At 37.8% G+C, this 24,218-nt stretch overlaps 1 protein-coding gene across 1 annotated transcript in view; it reads left to right on the top strand.

The window, feature by feature from the left end:
• Window positions 1-8,597: 8,597 nt before the first annotated feature.
• The window catches only part of LOC145714374 (melanoma-associated antigen B18-like), a 140,669-nt gene continuing 125,048 nt past the window's right edge, over window positions 8,598-24,218 (top strand). The window contains exons 1-2 of the mRNA XM_081793880.1: window positions 8,598-8,711; window positions 11,638-11,909. The gene's annotated coding sequence lies outside the window, so the exon portion shown is untranslated. The remainder of the gene's footprint in view (window positions 8,712-11,637; window positions 11,910-24,218) is intronic.

Below are 24,218 nucleotides of genomic sequence, written 5' to 3'. Positions count from 1 at the left end.
GTGGCTGTATTTGAAAAATTAATTTACATGAACTTTATCTATTAAAGTTATTAAAACTTAATTTTCTTTGTTGCAAACATTTATCAGCTGGTTGTCTTTTGATGTGATTCGAAGTGGGGTTTGAGAGCAAACATTCAAGAAAGAATTCTTGAGACGATTTTGATACAAAAAGGTGGTTTTAGTAACTATTGGCAAGGGCCGGACTCATGGGCAGAAAGAGCTGCTCTGGGATGTGAGGAGGGAATGATGATATACTTTTAAGTTGGGAGGGGTAGAGAGAAAGCAAGTTTCCAGAAGGATTTTCATATGTTTAAGAAGACTTAAAGGATCCTGGAGGCCTAGCTATTGTCAATCTAAGGTGGTTTTTCCCCTGTAGCAAGGCATTAACATTAAGACATTTGGGAGTTCCCCAGAGGAATGTCACATTCTTGGAGCCTCAAGTGTTTGCCAATGGGCTGCAATTTATAAGGAAATTTAATGTTATCTACATTTCTTTTGCCTTTGTTCTCTACATCATCTTTTACTTTTAAGATATTTGGGACAGATTAAAAATATTTAATACATTTTAAAATATTTGATAGGTTCAAGAGAATGTATACTTATATGTGCCTGTATGTAAGTTTTAATTATAATATAATGAATTCTCCTGAACTTGAGACTCAAATCCAAAATGAGAACTTGTTGGGGAAATATAATTAAAATCAAAATCTCCTGCCAACACAGAAAACCTCTCCAACAGGGCAGAAGAGAAAGAAAGCAGTTTTACTATTGAGTTAAGTGTTAAATCCGAATGTGATGTGCGTCACAGGGCATCCACTAAAGAGGTTGCAAAGGCAGAAAGAAATCTCATCCTTTTATATAACCAAGTATATACAACCCATTACATCCATGTTCTCAAGTGAAAAATTAACCAGTCCTCAGGTACGAGAACTTGACAGCAGCATTTGTCACACATAGTTCATCCTAAATTCACTTGGTAGATGGGAGTGACCATCTGGCTTAGCTAATTGGTTTTATCCAAAGAATGAATAAATTTCTCATATCTTTATTAAAGGTAGTTTTGGAGCAAAGCTCCTGCTGAAATTAGACTTCTGGTCTCCCACGGAAAATGGGAGATAGGCATGCTATTTTCTTTGATGATTACTTTTCAGACATGGCTCCCAAGTCGTAGAAGGAAGATATTCTTGGACTGTAAAGCTGTAAAGAAGCTTATTTAGATTTTTAATAGATTTATGTACATCTTAAAGAAACAGGGAAAGAATTTACAATTAAAACTTTCCTTAAAATATGCTCTGCAATGTGGCAGGGGAAATTTAATTTTTTTAATTTTTCTATTAGTATTTGCACTTACAAAGATACATAATGTGATACCTGTCAGCAATATATAATACCATTTTTTATATCCTTTCCAGTAATTGATGTAGCCAGACTTCTTAATTTCTGCAAATACAACAGGTAGCAAACGGTATCTTTTCTTCTTCTTCTTTTTTTTTTTTTTTAAGTCAACTCTACCCCCAGCATGGGGCTTGAATTCATGACCCTAACATCACAAGTCACATGCTCTACTGACAGAGCCAGCCATGCTTCTCTGGGAAATGGTATCTTGTGTGTCTTTATCAGATACTTTTTATAAGCCACTTGAGATTTTCTCAACCTCACCTGCTCTTACTCGTGTTATTGCATAACCAGTGTGGCCTTCTAGCATTCTCAAGCAAGCAAAAGTAATAGTACTTGCCTCTTGCCCTTGTTAAACCTGGGGATTACCGGTTGATGCCAAGAAGTAGGATGCTCTGGAATTCTGCTCTGTGGCCATGCATATGGACCATGGGATATACTTTGAATAGGGGATATGATAAATGGAGAGTACATTTTTTCACTCCCCAGCCATCTCCTCCAAGGTGGATTTACCTAAGACATAATGAAACACCTTCTCAGAAGAGAATCCTATAGGATAATCAGTCACACTTAGCTGCAACCAAGTCATCAATACACACTTATCTTGGCTCTCCTTCCCTTTCTGTTTTATTCTGTTTGTCCCTCACTCCTGCTTCTTGGGATTGCTTTCTCTTGTAAAGTAGTAGCTGAGGGACTCAGGTTAAGATATGATCTTAATTTTCCATTTTGCTGATTACATAGTCTGTATTCATCATAATTATTGAAAAGTTGTTCGTGTGTTTTGTTTGCTTTTATTGAGAGGAGATATGGTGTTTATTGTTTTCACCTGGAGAAATAGGATTTCTTTACACATTCCAAACAGTAACAGTTAGTAAGTTCTGTGTTAGGATTTTTCTTCTTTCTGTTTGTTGCTTGTATTTTCTTTTTACTTTACTCATTTTTTTCTCATCGACAGAAATTTTGAATTTTGATTTGGTTGAATTAAGCAAACTTGTTTAGATAAATTATTTACTTTCCCTAGGTGAGAAATGTATAATACTGTATTTTCTTCTAATGACATTCAAGGTTTGCTTTTTCACATTTATGTCTCAATAATATATTTTGTTAGTTTTTTTCCCTGTGAAACTCTTAGTAATTGTAAAAAGTATGTTTAAATTATGCTTTTATGTGTTCTGGATTATGTTTATCTCATAGAAAGCCAACTTGCTAACTTTGTATTATTTATAATGTTTGTAGCACTTCTGGGTTTTCTAAGGTAAAAATCACTTGTGCATAATGACAGGTTTTTTTTTTGTTGTTGTTGTTTTTGTTTTTTTTACATGCTAATACACACACACACACACAATTTAAATTTCTTTTTCTATTTTACTGACCAGGATCACCGGTATAATGATTGGAATCAGTGCTTACCTGGCTTTCTTAATTTAATTGTTTCTGAATTTTAAGAGAATGCTTCTAATATTTTTTATTATAAGGGATGTTCGTTCAAGTGTTTTGGCTGATTCTATTTGTTGGGTTCAGGAGGTTCACTTATATTCCCGGTTTACTGAGTTTCTCAACTCAAATGGTGCCGAATTTTATAACATTGTTTTACATTATGAGGTCAAATTACTGCTTTTCTCCTGTTGTCTGTTGTGGAGAATGGTCTTTACATATATTCTAATGTTGAGCTACGATTGTGAATTTTCAATATATTCATTTTGGTTATATTATAATTATTCTCTATACCATACATTTTTCTAATACTTTGTTGGTGATTTCTTGCATGTATATTCATGAATGAGCCTCCCTAAGTGAATTTTGGTGGGGATTAAATTAAAGCAGTAAATTAATTTATGAAGAATCAATTGCAATATTCTGTGTTTCCACTGAGCCACAGATTTACTCTTTTTTTGTCAGCAGAATTTTGTCAAGTTATTCAAACATTTCTTCTTTTATATCCTTATTTTTATTTATTTATTTTTTTTGCTTGTAAAATAATTCTTGGGCGTAGCATGTGCTATTGTGTTTGCTGATGCTGTTGTTACTGTTAGGATATTGTTTGGTTTTGTGTTCGCTACTTGGAAGGGAATCTTTTTGTTTCTTTTTATTACTTAAAGATTATTGAAATTAAACCGGGAATCTGTTGATTTGTTTAAGACCTTTGTAAGCAGTTTGTCTTGATCAGCTGGTATTTCTAGATGTGAAACTATCATTGGCAAATGATTTACTGCTTCTTTCCAGCATTATATAATATTTTAACATTGTGTTTTATGTCTACCAGAACTTAAACCAGTTTTACATAGTGACCTGGAAGTTCTGCGTTTATTTTTACAATTTTTGATGTTTATGATTTTTAAAATAATATACTTGAATATATTTCTGTAACTATCCAAGTCAAGATTGAATGGCCTCTTTCGGGTTGGGCCTATATAAAACACAAATTACAATAGTCTTTCACATCCATTTCTTGTTGCATCCACTTTTTGCTATATATTTATACAACGGATGATTTCAAACTACATTGTTAATATCATCAAAATTAGTTTTGAAATTTGCATTCCATCTGACAACTATATTAGCTCAACAGCTTGATGTGATAACATAGGATGAACAAAGCATTCTGCAGGCAAAAGTAAATAGCAATGGGCTTAATTGAATCCAGCAACCAAATTGGAAGAAAAAGCAGGGCACCTGTAAGGTGACTTCTCCTGAAGTAGAGCTGCTGACAAGAGAGATGACATCTCCTGCATGAAACTCATAATCGTTGTTGAGGAAACTCACTTGTAGCATTCCAATGCAAAACATCTCTGGAACTAAAAAAGAGTATCAATGTACTTTTCTTAATTTTAAAATGCAGTAGATAAGTTAATGAAGAGAATAGCCTCCTCTGAGAACCTATTGACCTGAGAAATTAAGTGAAGAAAACAGGACAAAGTATGCCTATATATGATCTGCAGAAAAATTAAAAGGAATAGAAGAACCATATCAAAGAAAATTTCCTTGGTTTGAAAAAAGATGCTTGCAGATTCAAAGGGCTCACTAACTCTTTTGGAGAATTGATGGAAAAGATAGGCATTTAGATAAGATTCCTAAATTCAGTGCGAGGAAAATAAAATGTACAAGTTTTTAGAGAGAAAGACAAGTTACTTGAAAAAGGATTAGACTGTCAATGAAATTTTTCATAAGCAATCTGGAAGCTTCAGATAGGGAAAAATAGTATGTGTCGGATGTGGAGAAAAAATGATTGTAACACAGAAAAATTTATACCTAGCTATGATGTAATTCACTTTCCAGGGTGAGCAATGGACATTTGTGGTTATACAGAAAATAATGGAACATATTACCCATCTACCTTATCTCAGGAAGCTACTAGAAAGATTATTCTAACCAAACAACAAATAGAACAGAACCTTCAAAACAGGGAGTGAGAAATAGGAGAGGAAACAGTAAATAATAAAAAACCAGAGGGGTGTCTAGGTGGCTCACTCAGTTAGGCATCTGACTTTGGCTCAGGTTATGATCTCACACCTCATGGTTTCAAGCCCTGTGTCAGGCTCTCTGCTGACAGCTCAGCCTGCTTCAGATTCTGTGTCTCCCTCTCTCTTCCCTTCCCCCACTCACGTTCTGTCTATCTCTGTCTCTCAAAAATAAACATTAAAAGAAAAAACCCATGACCTAGCCATATTTGTATGTAATTGGATTGTGATATTTGGAATGAAGATTTGAAATACAAATACTAAGTGATGACACTTAGTAGTAATGATTCTTGGCAAAGAAAAATGCTGCAAGGAAGAGACTAATCATAGTAAGGTATCAAAAGTACTAACCTATCTCATCAAAACCTAAGAGTGGGTGGAACTGCAAAGAAATTAACTGAAAGCATTCTAAGTAGGTCCTAAGAGTATGAAGCATTGAAAGAAGTAAAAATGTCCAAAATGTTTCATTGTACTGGAGGAAGGAGTAAACTCAAGAAGCATGGTCAGCATTTTCTTTTGGTATATTTTAAGATAACTATATGTTTGACTCTGAGCACAGAAGACATACTAGTAGAATGATAAGAGCCAGTATAAGGTCCAATTAACAAAGGAAAGAAATGGTATTAATAGTAGTGTAGCCAATCCAGCAAAAAACTAAGAAAAAATAAAGAAAAAAAAATAATGGATAAACATAAAGTTAGATGGATGGAACAAAACCCAGAACATATATTAAATTACATGTATAGCAGATGAATCCCGCTTTTGAAAGAGAAACTTGAGGTTGGACTGCAAAGAAAGTCTTTAGGTGTATGTCATTCTGGACTTGATTTCCTCTTCCATACACCTATCTGCCTCTAAACTTATAAAATCATTTTTTACTTTATTATTCATATTTTTCAGATATCTGCAGCACATTCTTTTTTTTTTAATTTTTTTTAACGTTTATTTATTTTTGAGACAGAGAGAGACAGAACATGAACGGGGGAGGGTCAGAGAGAGAGGGAGACACAGAATCCAAAACAGGCTCCAGGCTCTGAGCTGTCAGCACAGAGCCCGACGCGAGGCTTGAACTCATGGACTGCAAGATCGTGACCTGAGCCGAAGTCGGACGCTTAACCGACTGAGCCACCCAGGCGCCCCATGCAGCACATTCTTGAATGATATATTTTCTAGAATAGCTTTGTATTATTTTGTTTACTTAACAAATCAACGGGTTGTTTTAATTTTAATGTATTTATATTTTAACTAAGGAGAATAGAAATATTTGCTATTTAGATTTGTATTTTTAGGAACTCAGTATTTCTATTGGTTCACCAAAGATTTTTTTATACCTTTGAATAGAAGTTTTGTTTTTTTTATACTTGTTGTACTTTTCTTGATAAATATTTTTCTTGAGATATTATCTTATAGATTGCTGTTTGTTTTTAAATTGCATTTTTTATTATGGTAAAATGCATACAACATAAAACTTAGAATGTTATCCATTTTTTAAATGTACATTTCAGTGGTTTTAGTACATACAACCATCACCACCAATGGATTGTAACCATTACCACCAATGGATTACTATTTAAAAATTAATATTTTTAGGGGCGCCTGGGTGGCTCAGTCGGTTAAGCGGCCGACTTCGGCTCAGGTCACGATCTCGCAGTCCGTGAGTTTGAGCCCCGCGTCGGGCTCTGTGCTGACAGCTCAGAGCCTGGAGCCTGTTTCAGATTCTGTGTCTCCCTCTCTCTCTGCCCCTCCCCTGTTCATGCTCTGTCTCTCTCTGTCTCAAAAATAAATAAACGTTAAAAAAAAATTAAAAATTAATATTTTTAAAATTCCAAATAGATGAAAGACCTAAATGTGAGGCAAGAAACCATCAAAATCCTAGAGGAGAAAACACACAGCAACCTCTTTGGGCTTGGCTGCAGCAACTTCTTACTGGACATGTCTCTGAGGGCAAGGGACATAAAAGCAAACATGAACTATTGAGACCTCATCAAGATAAAAACCTTCTGCCCAGCAAAGAAAACAGTCAACAAAACTAAAAGGCACCATTAGGAATGGGAGAAGATTTTGCAAATGACATATCTGATAAAGGATTAGTATCTAAAATCTATAAAGAACTTGCCAAACTCAACACCAGAAAAACAACTAATCCAGTGAAGAAATGGGTAGAAGACATGAATAGACACTTGTCCAAGGAAGACATCCAGATGGCCAACAGACACATGAAAAGATGCTCAACATCACTCATCATCAGGGAAATACAAATCAAAACTACATTGAGGGGCGCTTGGGTGGCTCAGTCGGTTAAACGTCCGACTTCGGCTCAGGTCATGATCTCGCGGTTCGTGGGTTCAAGCCCCGCATCGGGCTCTGTGCTGACAGCTCAGAGCCTGGAGCCTGTTTTGGATTCTGTGTCTCCCTCTCTCTCTCTCTCTGACCCTCCCCCATTCATGCTCTGTCTCTCTCTGTCTCAAAAATAAATGTTTAAAAAAAAAAAAAAACTACATTGAGATACCACCTCACATGGGGCAGAGTAGCTAAAATTAACAACTCAGGAAACAACAGATGTTGGCAAGGATATGGAGAAATGGGAACCCTTTTGCACTGTTGGTGGGAATGCAAAGTGTTGCAGGCACTCTGGAAAACAGTGTATAGGTTCCTCAGTTAAAAAATGAATTACCCTATGACCCGGCAATTGCACTACTAGGAGTTTATCCAAAGGATATAGGAGAGCTGATTCATAGGGGCACATGTACCCCAATGTTTATAGCAGCACTATCAGCAATAACCAAAGTATAGAAAGAGCCCAAATGCCCATCAGGTGATGAATGGATAAAGAAGAAGTGGTATATATACATATGCCATGGAATACTACTCAGCAATGAAAAAGAATGGAATCTTGCCATTTGCAACAAAGTAGATGGAACTGGAGGGTATTATGCTAAGTTAAGTCAGAGAAGGACAGATGTATGTTTTCACTCACATGGAATTTGAGAAACTTAACAGAAGACCATAGCGGAAGAGAATGCAAAATAAGTTACAGAGAGAGAGGCAAACCCTAAGAGACTTTTAAATACAGAGAGCAAACTGAGGGTTGGTGGGGGTGGAGGGTGGGGGGGGGGGTGGGAAAAATGGGTTATGGGCATTGAGGAGGGCACTTGTTGGGATGAGCACTGGGTGTTGTATGTAAGTGATGAATCACAGGACTCTATTCCTGAAGCCAAGACTACACTCTATGTTAGTTAACTTGACAACAAATTATTTAAAAAATAAAAAATAAAAGTAAAAATTAATATTTTCAGTTATATTTTTGAATGATCTCTTTGTTGCATGGATTAGAATTATTGGTTCTATATTAATTTCATAGCCAGTAGCCATATTTCATTTGCTAACTTTTTAAGCATTTTTCATTTGTTTCTCATAAATATTCTAAGTACATAATGAAAATATAGTGTCTCTTTTCCAATGTTTAAACCATTGGGAAAGGCAGTCTCCTGCCTATAGTCTTTCCACCCCCACTTAGCTGCTTAAGGATGGGCCTTGGGTCTGGAACATTCCCTTACTAAGAGATAGAGTCCACACAGCTTGTGCCCAGCTTATCACCTTGTGTGGGAATATTTTTCCTTGTTTCAGACTCAATGAGTACTCTTTTGTCTCTGATGAAAGTGTGTGCGTCATATGGCACCTAGCCAATCCCACTGTTATATCTGCCCTCTGAGAGGAAGGGACAGGGTTCCCTCCACTGTGGCATCAGAAGTCTGTGTGTAGGCGAAATGCCCTGCATCTGGCCACGAGGAGAAACCTACTGACCATAGGGGACTGACACCCACCATCGAAGCTGACTTTGCTGTCTCCCTTCTCTGTGTAAGTAATAGTAGTCCATCCAGTTCTTGGCGGCAGTGTTTTTTTTTTGGCAATTCTCATACCAAGATGCAGTGGGCAGAAGTGTTTACAGTAATCCCCTGGGATGGCATGGTGGTCTGCACCTTTGGGATTGATAACTGGTGTATGTTACTCTGGCCAAGATAGAGCTCTCCTGCATTTTTGAACTGGCTGCATTTGCAGTGGTAACAATGATAAGCATTGTCCTCTCCACCTGAGAGCAATGGAAAAACATTGAGGATTTCAACCAAGGTCATTGCCTTTGTTTCATTTGTCTTCATTTCTTTTTTAGATATTCCAGTTATTTGTAGATTACTGCTTTACACTCCAGTCTTCATATCAGTCATCTCTTTTTTTTTCTTTTTTGCATCATTCTTTTTTTCTGACTTTTTGGGAGAACATCTATGCTTCATTCTCTACATCAATCCTAATTTGCACTTTCTTCTTTTTTTTAATTGCTTTGTTTATTTTAAGAGAGATAGCTGGGGAGGGGCAGAGAGAGAGAAGCCCAAGAAGGTACCACACCATCAGCGTGGAGCCCAATGCAATGCTCAGACCCACGAACTGTGAGATTATGATCTGAGCTGAAACCAAGAATCAGAAGCTTAACTCATCTAGCCACCCAGGGGCTCTGTAGTTTGTACTTTCTAATGTGAGTTTTAATTTTGCTTTTTCCTTTCTTGTCTTCTCCTCAGCTTTCCTTATTTTTATTATTTCAGTTTTCTCTTAGAGTATTATTTCACTTTACTGACTTTTCATCCTAGTCTGTTCTTAAGATTCCTGGTTCCCCTTTGATAAAGAGTAATGCCAGGTAGAATAACTTAAGGGCTTTTTAAAAATACCCAAACTGAGGCCCCTACATAGACCTCCTAAAATCAGAATCCATGTTTAAAAGGTCCCAGTTGATTAATATGCACTTTAGAGTTTGAGATGCACCACCTTCCTATTTTATTGATAGTACATATCATCTTTTAACATACTATATAACTAATTATCTTTATTGTCTAACCTCATTAAGATGAAAACTTCATGTACGTAACAATTTTTTAAAGTTTTGTTCACTGATGGATCCCTTTTCTCTAAGATGGCATCTGGTTTACAGTAGATATTCAGCAACTATCTGATAAATCAATGAAAAATTTTAAATAAGACCTAAAACTCTATTCTTGATAAACATAATTATCCTTACTTCTCATACTTAGAGCATAAGATATGGGGGAGGAAAAATAATTTTCCTTCTTCCTTTATAGGTTCTTGGCTGAGGTGCCCATATAATAAAAGACAGATTAACAGGAGAAAGAGAAATAGAAGTTCAATAACATGTATACCTCCTATATATCTGGGAGAACCCATGAAAACTGAGTCCCTGAAATGGCCCAAGTGACCACCTTAAATGTCATCTTCACTTAAAGACAAAAAATGTATAAGGGGGTCAGTTATGGGAGGTTACCAGGGAAAGCAGGGAAAGGTTGTTAAGCAGATTTAAATTCTTGCCTTCTAAGTAGTGAATGAGGAATATGGCAGAGCAGTAGGAGGACCCTAGGTTTGCCTTGTCCCATGAATACAGACGGATAACTATCCACTCATGGTAAATACCCCAGGAATCAGCCTAAATCCTTGCCTATTCATTGATAACAGTTTCTAGAGATTTAGACTCATCCTTTTCTTCCTATTACAGAGAAAGAGATAGCCTTATAAATGATTTCGTTTATAAATACAAATTTCGCTTACAGAAGGGTAACTTCTCAGTTTTCAGAGCTTTTCCATTATCTGATATTTCTTAAAAGTAATCAGTCTAAAATAATCCTTATGCCAAAGAGGCATAAGAGGTAGTATATCTTACTTCCCTGCAAGGCCTACTTGAAATAGATATCAATAAAATAGAGGGGTGCCTGGCTAGCTCAGTCATTAGAGCATGTAACTCTCTTTAAAAAAAATTTAACATTTATTTATTTTTGAGAGAACAAGACAGAGTGTGAGCAAGGGAGGGGCAGAGAGACAGAGTCACAGAATCCAAAGCAAGCTCCAGGCTTTGAGCACAGAACCCGACGTGGGGCTGGAACTCATGGACCGCCAGATCATGACCTGAGACGAAGTCGGACGCCCAACCGAGTCACCCAGGTGCCCCTAGAGAATGTGACTCTTGACCTCAAGGTCTTGAGTTCAAGCCCCACATTGGGCTTGGAGTGGAATGGAATAGAATGTCATTAGTACTGTGTTCAGTAGCAAGCCAGTTACTAAAATACTCTGTTTACATAACCTTTGAGTACAAATTCCTCATTAAATTCTATGGGTTTTACATTTAAAATATTTCTTGAGTCTGATTACTTCTTACAAAGACACCTCTAATGCTAACACTTTATTCAAGCCATCATCAACTCCCACAGGAAGTATTGTCCTAGCCCCGTATTTAATCTCCCTTGGTTCAGTCTTTGCCATGGATATTATTCTCCATATAGCAATAAGAATGATCTTTTAAATTTTTTTAATATTTATTTATTTTTGAGAGAGAGGGAGAGACAGAGTGTGATCAGGGGAGGGGCAGAGAGAGAGGGAGACACAGAATCTGGAGGAGGCTCCAGGCTCTGAGCTGTTAGCACAGAGCCCGATGTGGGGCTCGAACTCACAAACTGCGAGATCATGACCTGAGCTGAAGTCGCATGCTCAGCTGACTGAGCCACCCAGGCGTCCCCAAGAATGATCTTTTAAATTAACAGCTGATCATGTCTTTTTTCTGATCAAAACCTTATAATTGTTTTCATGCACTCACAATACAATTAAAACTGCTTACCTTGACCTACCAAGATGCATCTCCTGCCTCATTTTTGAACCTCACTTCTTTGACCTATGATACTGTATTTTATAATAAGAAATACGTATTTGATCTTTGTCTCTGTTTTTGGCACAGCACTCCTAAACCTTTTGGAATTTCCTGTGATGAGAACCATGAAGGTGTCTTTCGTTGTGCTAACGAGGTGACTTTTGGACCAGCATCTAATAGGGGCAGGTTGCCGGGAGAGCCAACCATGTGATTAAAGGGTTGGAACTTTCAGCCCAGGAAAGTGAGAGGGGCTGCAGATTGAGTTTACTTGCCAGTGGCCAAGACTTAATCAATCACGTCTTTATCATGAAGCTTCCACAAAAACCCAAAAGGACAGTGTTCAGAGATCTTCTGATTTGGTGAGTATGTGGAGATTTCAGGAGAGTTGTGCACTGTGTAGCGTCGAGGCTCCTTGCCTTTCCCCCATATTTTGCTTTATGTGTCTCTTCTATCTGGCTGTTCCTGAGTTATATCCTTTTATTATAAACTAGTGATCTATTAAGTAAAATGTTTCTCTGTGTTCTGTCAGCTGCTCTAGCAAATCACTTGGACCAAGGAAGGGGTCATGCGAACCTCTAACTTATATAGCCAATCATTCAGAAGCACAGGTGACAACCTGGACTTAGGACTGGCATCTGAAATCCAAGGAAGGGGGTCATTGAAACCTCCAATCTATAGCCAGTTGGTCAGAAGCACAGGTGGTAATCTGTTTATGATTGGTGTCTGAAGTAGAGGGGAGAGACCATTTTATAGGACTGAACCCATAAAATGTAGGGTCTGATGCTCTTTTCAGTTAGTCATTGTCAGAATTGAGTTTGAATTCTAGGACACCCAGCTGGTGTCTGGAGAATTGGTGGTGGTGTGGAGGGAACCCCCTTTCCCTGATGGTGGAATTGGATAGAAAACCCTTTAATATAATCAGCTCACTCCTTTGCTCACTCCACTTAAGCCACAGTTACCTTCTTGCTCACTTGTCATTGCTTCTATATCATTCATGCCAAGCTAATTCCAACTGGGAGTTATACCACTTGATACTCCCTCTTCTTGAAATATTTTTCCGTCATTCTGCACATGACTTGCTCCTCCTCCTTCCCGAAGTTTCTGTTCAAATGTCACATCTTCAGAGAGTCCTTTCCTGAACATATCTCTACCATGTTCTATTCTTTCTGTCTTCATATGACTAATTAAAAACTGAAAATATTTATTTCCATGGCAATGTAAGCACTATAAAAGCTAAAATAACATTTATTCACAGCTATATCTCTGGTTATCTAGAGTAGTACCTGACATACAATAAGCCCTTGGCAAAAACAGGGATGTCTTGGTGGTTCAGTCAGTTAAGCATCCGAATTCGGCTCAGATCATGGTCTTGTGGTTCGTGGGTTCGAGCCCCACATTAGGCTCTGTGCTGACAGCTCAGAACCTGGAGCCTGCTTCAGATTCTGTGTCCCCCCTCTCTCCTCTCTGCGGCTCACACACTGTCTCTCTCAAAAATAAATAAACATTTAAAAAATTTTAAAAAAGAAATGATTATTAAATGAATGGTAGAGGGATGAATCAACGAAGTCATCTAAGAATTGCGTATCTTTATAGAATATGTCACATATAATTCCATGCAATTTATATACTAAATTATGGAAGTTCATACTTTCTGTATAAATAACTGTTCATCCCCAGTTGAAGGTAATTATGTCAAACCTATACACAATAACAATAGCATTTTACTACCTTTATTTCTAGGTTCCGTTTCCTGCTTTCTTAACCCTAGCAAACAACATCCCCTTCTATAACCCTGGATTTACCACCTTGCACATACTCAATTTGGACATGCATAAGGAAAGAATCCATGATCTTAAGGATAATTCAGTAGTAACTTGCCAAACTAAAATGCAAAGAGAAAAAATAATTTTAAAAAAGAGAATATCCAGGCACTATAAGATAATTTCTCATGGTGTAATGTGCATAATTTTAATACCAGAAAAAAGAGAAGCACAAGTTTTTGAAGTTAAACGCTGAGAAATTTCGAAATTAATAACAGACAACAACTTTCCCCTCAAAAAAATACCCTGCACCTTGTCATATCATATTCAAACTTGAGGAAATCAAAAACAAAGAGAAAATCGTACATGAAGCCACAGGGTTCAAAAAAATTGAAACTTAGAATTTTATATCTGGCAAAATTATTATTCAAAAGTGGAGCAATAAAGCCATTTTCTGACATAAAAAAAAAAACTGGAGAATATATTGCCACTAGACCATCCCTACAAGAAATGCTGTTTAGAGTAAAACTAGTTAGGGTACACTGGGCGATTACAGCATTTGGATAAGTGAAATGAACTACAGAAATGTCTTAAGAGACAGGAGGGAAGATATTGGGATATTCTGTTATAAGACAGTATACATATAGTAGTATAGTTTTATACTTTAAAAAAGTAGAAAGAAAGTAGACTTAAGTTTAAAATATATATTGGAAGTCCTAGCACAGCTACTAAAAAAAAAAAAAAAAAAAAAAAAAAAAAAAAAACTTTAAAAGAAGTATAATGTGTGTATACTAAGAGAGGAGATAAAATGAGATTATGTAAAAGACTCATTTAAAACCAGACAAGGCAGGGGAAAAAAGCAGGGGGTTGGGGGATGGGGTGTGAAAGAAACAAAAAAGATGCAATGAATGTAAAAGTTATAAACATGGTAGAAATTAATCCAACTCTATTAGTAATCACTTAAAATATTACTCATCTTAATATGACAATTAAAAAACATATTCTCAGAGTGGATAAAAAAAGATCCAACTGTATGTTGTCTACAAATATTTTACTTAAAAAGATTCTCTGGCACCTGGGTGGCTCATTCAGTTAAGCATCCAACTCTTGATTTTGGCTTGGGTCATGATCTCATGGTTGATGAGTTCCAACCCTGCATCAGACTCCTTGCTGACAGTGCAGAGCCTTCTTGAGGTTCTCTCTCCCGCTCTCTCTCTGCCCATCACACACACACACACACACACACACACACACACTCTCTCCAAATAAATAAATAAACAAACAAACAAACAAAAAAGCTTAAAAATATATAGAGAGATTGAGATAAGTTAAAGGAATGGAAAATTATATACCATTCTAACACTTAACAAAAGAAAGCTGGAGCATTATATTAATTTCAGATAAACTTCAGGCCAAGAAAAATGATCAGAGATAAAGAGGAGCATTATATAATGAGAAAGGGGTCAATTCTCAAAGAAGACCTAACAGTCTGAAGTATGAATGTACCTAAGAGGAGAGTGCAAAAAATATGTGAAATAAAAACTGAGAGAGCTAAAAGTGGAAAAAATCCACTATTATCGTTGGAAGTTCCAACATCCTTCTCTCAATAATTGAAGTTCAAGTACACAGAAAATTAGTAGAAATATAGTTTACCTGAATATCACTAACAATCTACTTAATCTGATATTTATAAGCTACTCCATCTAATGATGGCAGAATACACATTTTTCTTAAGCTCACTTGGGATATTTATTAAGATGAACCACATTCTTGGGTCTTAAAACTCCCGTTAAGAAATTTACAAGAATAGGAATTACATAAAGTATGTGCTTAGACTATAGTGTAATTAAAATAGAATTCTGTAACAGTAGATAGCTGGAAAATCTCCAATTATTTAGAAATTAAGCAACACATTTCTAAGTAACACATGGCTCAAAGAAGATGTATCAAGAAAAATTTAAACATGTTTTGAACCAAATTAAAATTCAACTTACCACAATTTGTGGGATGCAGTGAAAGCTTTACTTAGATACTCTGCCCTCCAGGAGATGGAACATCACTTTTTACTCCTTTGGTGTGGGCTGGGCATAGTGTGTTCCTTCCAAAAATTAAGTACGATTTGGAAAGGGGAGGAAAAGAACTATCCAGTGGGGAAACCTTAACAACACTACCTCAACCAGGCAGTCAAGGTTAACATCAGTGATGATAAGTCACGAAGTCACGCTGATGTGAAGAAAATGACATATTATCTTTATCATCTTTCTCCCTGCTCCAAACACGTAACTCCAATCTAATCATGAGAAACATATCACACACATCCCAATTGGCTGAAATTCTTCAAAATACCTGACCAATAATCTTGCAACAGTCAAGATAATAAAAAATGAGAAATGTCTCAGAAACAATCATAGCCAAGAAGAGCCTAAAGAGATATTATAGCTACAGGTAATGTAGTACCCTGGAACAACAACAACAAAAAAGTGAGATAAAAATGAAGGAAATCTAAGGACTAAAGGACTTTTGTTTTTAATAACAATATGTCACTGCTGGTTAATTGTAACAAATCCACTATGCTAATGTCATGTAAGATATAATAGAGACCAGATGTGTGGTGTATGAAAAATCTGAAATTTCTGATCCCTTGAAAATTGTTCTAAAATAAAACGTTTATTTTTTAAAAAGCAGTGGGGAATTGTTTCCCTGTGCAGGTAAATCCTGATTTTATCCTTTCAGGGTAATGATGTTCTACAGTTCCTACTTCCACATAAACTCTGCCCATTTTGAGTTTAATAGGAAATTGAACAGCTAAAGACCTATTTTAGGAGGCTCTGTGACTAAAGAGGATTATCAACATCTCCTTCAGGGACCTGGAGTGTGTACTGCTTAAGTTTAACCCAGGCTTGCTCAGCCAAAGCTCTTCTCTAAACTTTCCATCTCCCCTCGTCTTCCTGTCCCACAACAACTCAAACACATAGGGAATTCTTAGTGCAGTATTTTCCCTCTATACAAGGGAAACTACTGCACACATGGATTTCATCTGTGGAAGGCACAAGTAGGATGTAAATATGAGAAAGAGGAGAGAAGAAAAAACTGCACACTTTTGGAAATAAACTTTGTTTTCCTCTTCTTGAGTCATTTGTTGGTTGCCTGGCAGCCTGCACTGGTTGGGGCTATTCTGTCCTATTGATGGGTCATCAGAGGAGACAGTTTGGTTGTTTGCAGCTTGTCCAGAAGACCTTCGGAGTTCAGCTGTTAGTACACATAACAGGCTGCTTCCGTATTATGTCTTTCACTGTCCTTCTGAGCACTTGCATCCTAGTTATTACAAGTCAGCGTCTTTGCCCTTACAGAATTTCTCTCCCTTCCCTGCATCAGCAGAACTTTATCCTTCCTTTCCCTCAAGTTTGCAACCCCGTTTCCTTCTTAAGACATTACAGTCATCAATACAGGTAGTTGTGTTCCGTCTTCCTAGCATCATTCAACTTTCCTGACATCCTGAGGCATTTTTGTATGCCTCCTATATTTCTCTGCAAACTTTTAGAAATAAGGTTTCCATATATTTGCTATTCATACTCTTACTTAATATCACTGTTACTGTGCTGCAACAAGTTGTAGCTGCAAGTCAAGTATTAATTCTGCCCACTTTCCCCCTTGTTATGAGGGGAGTCCTCTATATGTCATTTCCATATCAATCCTGTGTGTGAAAATACTAGCATGGGTATACCATTGAAGGTCTTAGAGCATAATTCCCAGAAATAGTATTTATTCCTTTATACCGTGAGAAGATCCTGATTTTACTTGGTTATTTAATTAAAGGTAGATTTTTCTATCAACCAGAGCAAGCTGAATTAATGATTTCTCTTTGCAGTACAAATTATATTTTTAAAGAATTTTTTCATGGTTATTTTGAGAGACAGAAAGAGAACATGAACAGGGGAGGGACAGAAAGAGGGAGAGAGAATCCCAAGCAGGCTCCATGCTGTCAGGGCAGAGCCCGATGTTGGGCTCGATCTCATGAACCAGAAGATCATGAACTGAAATCAAGAGTCAGACAATTCACCGACTGAGCCATCCAGGGGCCTCCAGATTGTGGTGGTTAATGTGCTAATGATCCCAATTCCTCTTCCTCAAGGTAGGAAGGAAGTCTGTGCCAGTGTGTATCTGTATGGGTGTGTGCACGCACATTTATTCTTGTTTAATTTACAATGACTGGTTCCAGTCTAGGATTTTGTTTCTTTCTTGCTGGATTTTTGTTGTGGTTGTTTCTCTTTTGAATTTTTTAAATGTGCTTTGCCCCTCTTTAGTGTTGGTTGTGTGTTCCTGTTCTCTCCTGATTTTCCAGATAATAATTTATTCTTTTGCTGAGGCAAAAGGTCATTATCACTTATGCTCTAGTGTTTTTCTTTAGGCTTTCCTAAGTGAAAAACAATGAAATTATAAGCAGTATAAATATGTTCTCAATTTTAAGATTTCAGTGTCCATTGTGGAAAAGGGGACTTGTGTGAAAATTTATGGTCAAATTAAAAAAGAAAAAAGATGTTCAAAAGCAACACAAGGATGGAAATATTCTGTCATCCACATCTCCCAGTATGGTAGCCATTATGCACCCATAGCTACTGAGCCCCTAAGATGTGGCTAATGCAACTGGGGAATTGAAGTTTAAATTTTATTTAGCTTGAATTAACTTAAATTTGAGCGGACATAGCCACATGTGGCTACCAGATTGGATATCACAGCTCTAAGTCTGGCAGGTACTCTTCTGTAACTTTACTGGGTGTTTTATTACTATGACATGATTTAGTTCCTTCATGCAGAAAATAAATTGAAAACTTAAAAAAAAACTATGGGAATTAATGGTTATTGTTAATATATGGTTGACTGCATTCCAAAGATAGGATATATCAATGCAGATATAATAGGTTTCTTCAAAACAATTTTGTATTTTAATAGGTTTATTTATTTTTTTCATATGAAATTTATTGTCAAATTGGTTTCCATACAACACCCAGTGCTCATTCCAACAGGTTCCCCCCTCAATGCCCATCACCACTTTCCCCTCCCTCCCACCTCCCATCAACCCTCAGTTTATTCTCAGTTTTTAATAGTCTCTTATGGTTTGCCTCCCTCCCTCTCTAACTTTTTTTTCCCTTCCCCTCCACCATGGTCTTCGGTTAAGTTTCTCAGGATCCACATAAGAGTAAAATATGGTATCTGTCTTTCTCTGTATGGCTTATTTCACTTAGTATAACACTCTCTAGTTTCATCCACATTCATACAAAAGGCCATATTTCATTCTTTCTCATTGCCATGTACTATTCCATTGTGTATATAAACCACAATTTCTTTATCCATTCATCAGTTGACAGACATTTAGGCTCTTTCCATAATTTGGCTATTGTTGAAAGTGCTGCTCTAAACACTGGGGTGCAAGTGCCCCTATGCATCAGTACTCCTGTATCCCTTGGGTAAATTGCTAGCAGTGCTATTGCTGGGTCATAGGGTAGAACTATTTTAATTTTTTGAGGAACCTCCACACTGTTTTCCAGAGAGGCTGCACCAATTTTCATTCCCACCAACAGTGCAAGAGGGTTCCCGTTTCTCCACATCCTCTCCAGCATCTAGTCTCCTGATTTGTTCATTTTAGCCACTCTGACTGGCGTGAGGTGATATCTGAGTGTGGTTTTGATTTGTATTTCCCTGATGAGGAGTGACCTTGAGCATCTTTTCATGTGCCTGTTGGCCATCCGGATGTCTTCTTTAGAGAAGCGTCTATTCATGTCTTCTGCCCATTTCTTCACTGGATTGTTTGTTTTCCAGGTGTGGAGTTTGGTGAGCTCTTTATAGATTTTGGATACTAGCCCTTTGTCTGATATGTCATTTGCAAATATCTTTTCCAATTCCGTCATTTGCCTTTTAGTTTTGTTGGTTGTGTCCTTTGCTGTGCAGAAGCTTTTTATCTTCATGAGGTCCCAATAGTTCATTTTTGCTTTTAATTCCCTTGCCTTTGGAGATGTGTCAAGTAAGAAATTGAATGTGTGAAACTGTGGCTGAGGTCAGAGCGGTTTTTTCCTGCTTTCTCCTCTAGGGTTTTGATGATTTCCTGTCTCACATTCAGGTCCTTCATCCATTTTGAGTTTATTTTTGTGAATGGTGTAAGAAAGTGGTCTAGTTTCAACCTTCTGCATGTTGCTATCCAGTTCTCCCAGCACCATTTGTTAAAGAGACTGTCTTTTTCCCACTGGATATTCTTTCCTGCTTTGTCAAAGATTAGTTGGCCATACTTTTTTGGGTCCAATTCTGGAGTCTCTATTCTATTCCATTAGTCTATATGTCTGTTTTTGTGCCAATACCATGCTGTCTTGATAATTACAACTTTGTGGTAGAGGCTAAAGTCTGGGATTGTGATGCCTCCCGCTTTGGTCTTCTTCAATATTGCTTTGGCTATTCGGGATCTTTTGTGGTTCCATACAAATTTTAGTAATGCTTGTTCTAGCTTCAAGAAGAATGCTGGTGCAATTTTGATTGGGATTGCATTGAATGTGTAGATTGCTTTGAGTGGTATTGGCATTTTAACAATACTTATTCTTCCAATCCATGAGCATGGAATGTTTTTCCATTTCTTTATATCTTCTTCAATTTCCTTCATAAGCTTTCTATAGTTTTCAGCCTACAGATCTTTTACATCTTGGTTAGGTTTATTCCTAGGTATTTTATGCTTCTTGGGACAACTGTGAATGAGATCAGTTTCTTTATTTGTCTTTCTGTTGCTTCATTATTAGTGTATAAGAATGCAACTGATTTTTGTACATTGATTTTGTATCCTGCGACTTTGCTGAATTCATGTATCAGTTCTAGCAGACTTTTGGTGGAGTCTGTCAGGTTTTCCATGTATAATACCATGTCATCTGGAAAAAGTGAAAGCTTTACTTCATCTTTGCCAATTTTGATGCCTTTGATTTCCTTTTGTTGTCTGATTGCTGATGGTAGCACTTCCAACATTATGTTAAACATCAGCGGTGAAAGTGGACATCCCAGTCGGGTTCCTGATCTCAGGGAGAAAGTTCTCACTTTTTCCCCATTGAGGATGATGTTAGCTGTGGGGTTTTCATAAATGGCTTTTATGATCTTTAAGTGTGTTCCTTCTATCCTGACTTTCTCGAGGGTTTTTATTAAGAAAGTTGCTGAATTTTGTCAAATGCCTTTTCTGCATCGATTGACAGGATCATATGGTTCTTATCTTTTCTTTTATTAATGTGATGTATCACATTGTTTGATTTGCGAATGTTGAACCAGCCCTGCATCCCAGGAATGAATCCCACTTGATCATGATGAATAATTCTTTTTATATGTTGTTGAATTCGATTTGCTAGTGTCTTGTTGAGAATTTTTGCATCCATATTCATCAGGGATATTGGCCTGTAGTTCTCTTTTTTTGCTGGGTCTCTGTCTGGTTTAGGAATCAAAGTAATACTGGCTTCATAGGATGAGTCTGGAAGTTTTCCTTCCTTTTCTATATTTTGGAATAGCTTGAGAAGGATAGGTATTATTTCTGCTTTAAACGTCTGGTAGAACTCCCCTGGGAAGCCATCTGGTCCTGGACTCTTATTTGTTGGGAGATTTTTGATAACTGATTCAATTTCTTCACTGGTTATGGGTCTGTTCAAGTTTTCTATTTATTTCTGTTTGAGTTTTGGAAGTGTGTGGGTGCTTAGGAATTTGTCCATTTCTTCCAGGTTGTCCAGTTTGTTGGCATATAATTTTTCACAGTATTCCCTGTGATACAATTGCTTGTATCTCTGAGGGATTGGTTGTAATAATTCCATTTTCATTCATGATTTTATCTATTTGGGTCATCTCCCTTTTCTTTTTGAGAAGCCTGGCTAGAGGTTTATCAATTTTGTTTATTTGTTTTAAAAACCAACTCTTGGTTTCATTGATCTGCTCTATAGTTTTTTAAATTCTATATTGTTTATTTCTGCTCTGATCTTTATTATTTCTCTTCTTCTGCTGGGTTTGGGGTGTCTTTGCTGTTCTGCTTCTATTTCCTTTAGGTGTGCTGTTAGATTTTGTATTTGGGATTTTTCTTGTTTCTTGAGATAGGCCTGGACTGCAATGTATTTTCCTCTCAGGACTGCCTTCACTGCATCCCAAAGCGTTTGGATTGTTGTATTTTCATTTTCATTTGTTTCCATATATTTCTTAATTTCTTCTCTAATTGCCTGGTTAACCTATTCATTCTTTAGTAGGATGTTCTTTAACCTTCATGCTTTTGGAGGTTTTCCAGACTTTTTCCTGTGGTTGATTTCAAGTTGCATGGCATTGTGATCTGAAAGTGTGCATGGTATGATCTCAGTTCTTGTATACTTATGAAGGGCTGTTGTGTGACCCAGTATGTGATCTGTCTTGGAGAAGGTTCCATGTGCACTTGAGTAGAAAGTATATTCTGTTGCTTTGGGATGCAGAGTTTAAATATATCTGTCAATTCCATCTGATCCAATGTATCATTCAGGGCCCTTGTTTCTTTATTGATCCTGTGTCTAGATGATCTATCCATTGTTCTAAGTGGGGTATTAAAGCCCCTGCAATTACCACATTCTTATCAATAAGGTTGCTTATGTTTGTAATTGTTTTATATATTTGGGGGCTCCCGTATTCGGCGCATAGACATTTATAATTGTTAGCTCTTCCTGATGAATAGACCCTGTAATTATTATATAATGCCCTTCTTCATCTCTTGTTACAGCCTTTAATTTAAAGTCTAGTTTGTCTGTTATAAGTGTGGCTACTCCAGCTTTCTTTTGGCTTCCAGTAGCATGATAAATAGTTCTCCATCCCCTCACTTACAATCTGAAGGTGTCCTCAGGTCTAAAATGAGTCTCTTGTAGACAGCAAATAGATGGGTCTTGTTTTTTTATCCATTCTGATACCCTCTGTCTTTTGGTTGGCGCATTTAATCTATTTACATTCAGTGTTATGGAAAGATAGGGGTTTAGAGTCATTGTGATGTCTGTAGGTTTCATGCTTGTAGTGATTCTCTGGTACTTTGTGGTCCTTGCAATATTTCATTCACAGAATCCCCCTTAGGATCTCTTGTAGGGCTGGTTTAGTGGTGATGAATTCCTTCATTTTTTGTTTGTTTGGGAAAACCTTTCTTTCTCCTTCTATTCTGAATGACAGACTTGCTGGATAAAGGATTCTTGGCTGCATATTTTTTTTTCTGTTCATCACATTGAAGATTTCCTGCCATTCCTTTCTGGCCTGCCAAGTTTCAGTAGATAGGTCTGCTACTACTCTTATGTGTCTACCTTTGTAAGTTAGAGTGTGTTTATCCCTAGCTGCTTTCAGAATTTTCTCTTGATCCTTGTATTTTGCCAGTTTCACTACGATATGTCGTGCAGAAGATCGATTCAAGTTATGTCTGAAGGGAGTTCTCTGTGCCTCTTGGATTTCAGTGCCTTTTTCCTTCCCCAAATCAGGGAAGTTCTCAGGTATGATTTCTTCCAGTACACCTTCAGCCCCTTTCTCTCTCTCTTCTTCTGGAATTCCTATGATATGGATATTGTTGTGTTTGATTGCATCACTTAGTTCTCTAATTCTCCCCTCATACTCCTGGATTTTTTTCTCTTTTTCTCAGCTTCCTCTTTTTCCATAATTTTATCTTCTAATTCACCTATTCTCTCCTCTGCCTTTTCAATCTGTGCTATGGCTGCCTCCATTTTATTTTGCACCTCATTTATAGCATTTTTTAGTTCCTCATGACTATTTCTTAGTCCCTTGATCTCTGTAGCATTAGATTCTCTGCTGTCCTCTATCCTTTTTTCAAGCCCAGTGACTAGTTTTATGACTCTTATTCTAACTGTTGTTCTGTTATATTGCTTAAATAGGATTTGATCAGTTTGTTAGCTGTTGCTACTTCCTGGAGTTTCTTTTGAGGACAATTCTTCCATTTCGTCATTTTGGGTAGTCCCTGTGGTAGCTCCAAACTGCAGGGCACTTCCCCTGTGCGGTCTGGAGTAACTTGTGTTGGTAGGCGGGGCAGCAGTCAGACCCGATGTGTGCTCCCAGCCCATTGCTAGGGCCACAGTTGGACTGGTGTGTACCTTATCTTCCCCTCTCCCAGGGACAGGACTCACTGTGGAGTGGTGTGGCCCCTGTCTGGGCTACTTGCACACTGTCAGGCTTGTGGTGCTGCTTCTATGGGATCTGGCATATCAGCCGGGGTGGATCCACAAGGTGCACAGGGGTGGGAGGGGCGGACTCAGCTCGCTTTGCCTTCGGTGGTCCGCCTCAGGAGGGGCCCTGCAGCACCAGGAGGGAGGCAGACCCGTTGGAGGGATGGATCCACAGAAGCACAGCATTGGGTGTTTGTGAGGCGCAAGCAAGTTTGGTGATGGGAAATGGATCCCTTTGGGATTTTGGCTGGGGGATGGGAGAGGGAAATGGTACTGGCTAGGGCCTTTTTCCCCGCCGAGCTGAGCTCTGTCTTCCAGGGCTAAACACCTCTCCCTCCCGGTGTCTCCTTGCCCTCCCGCTCTCTGAGAAAAGCTGTTGACTTATAACATTCCAGGTGTTAAGTCCCGCTGGCTGTCTGAACTCACACAGTCCAGCCCCTCCGCTTTTGCAAGCCAGACTCGGGGGCTCTGCCTTGCCGGGTGGGCTGCCCCTCCACCGCCCCGGCTCCCTCCTGCCAGTTTGTGTAGTGCATACTGCCTCTCCACCTTCCTACCCTCTTCCGTGGGCTTCTTGTCTATGCTTGGCTCCAGAGAGTCCATTCTATTAGTCTTCTGGCAGTTTTCTGGGTTATTTAGGCAGATGTGGGTGGAATCTAAGTGATCAGCAGGAGGAGGTGAGCCCAGTGCCCTCCTACACCACCATCTTCCCTGTTTTTCTCTTCAAAACAATTTAATT

The sequence above is a fragment of the Panthera onca genome, chromosome X (genome assembly GCF_046562875.1).
Source record: "Panthera onca isolate mPanOnc1 chromosome X, mPanOnc1 haplotype 2, whole genome shotgun sequence".
NCBI lineage: Eukaryota > Metazoa > Chordata > Mammalia > Carnivora > Felidae > Panthera > Panthera onca.
Note: the sequence above shows the minus strand (reverse complement) of the source record. Positions and strands in the feature narration are given on the sequence as shown.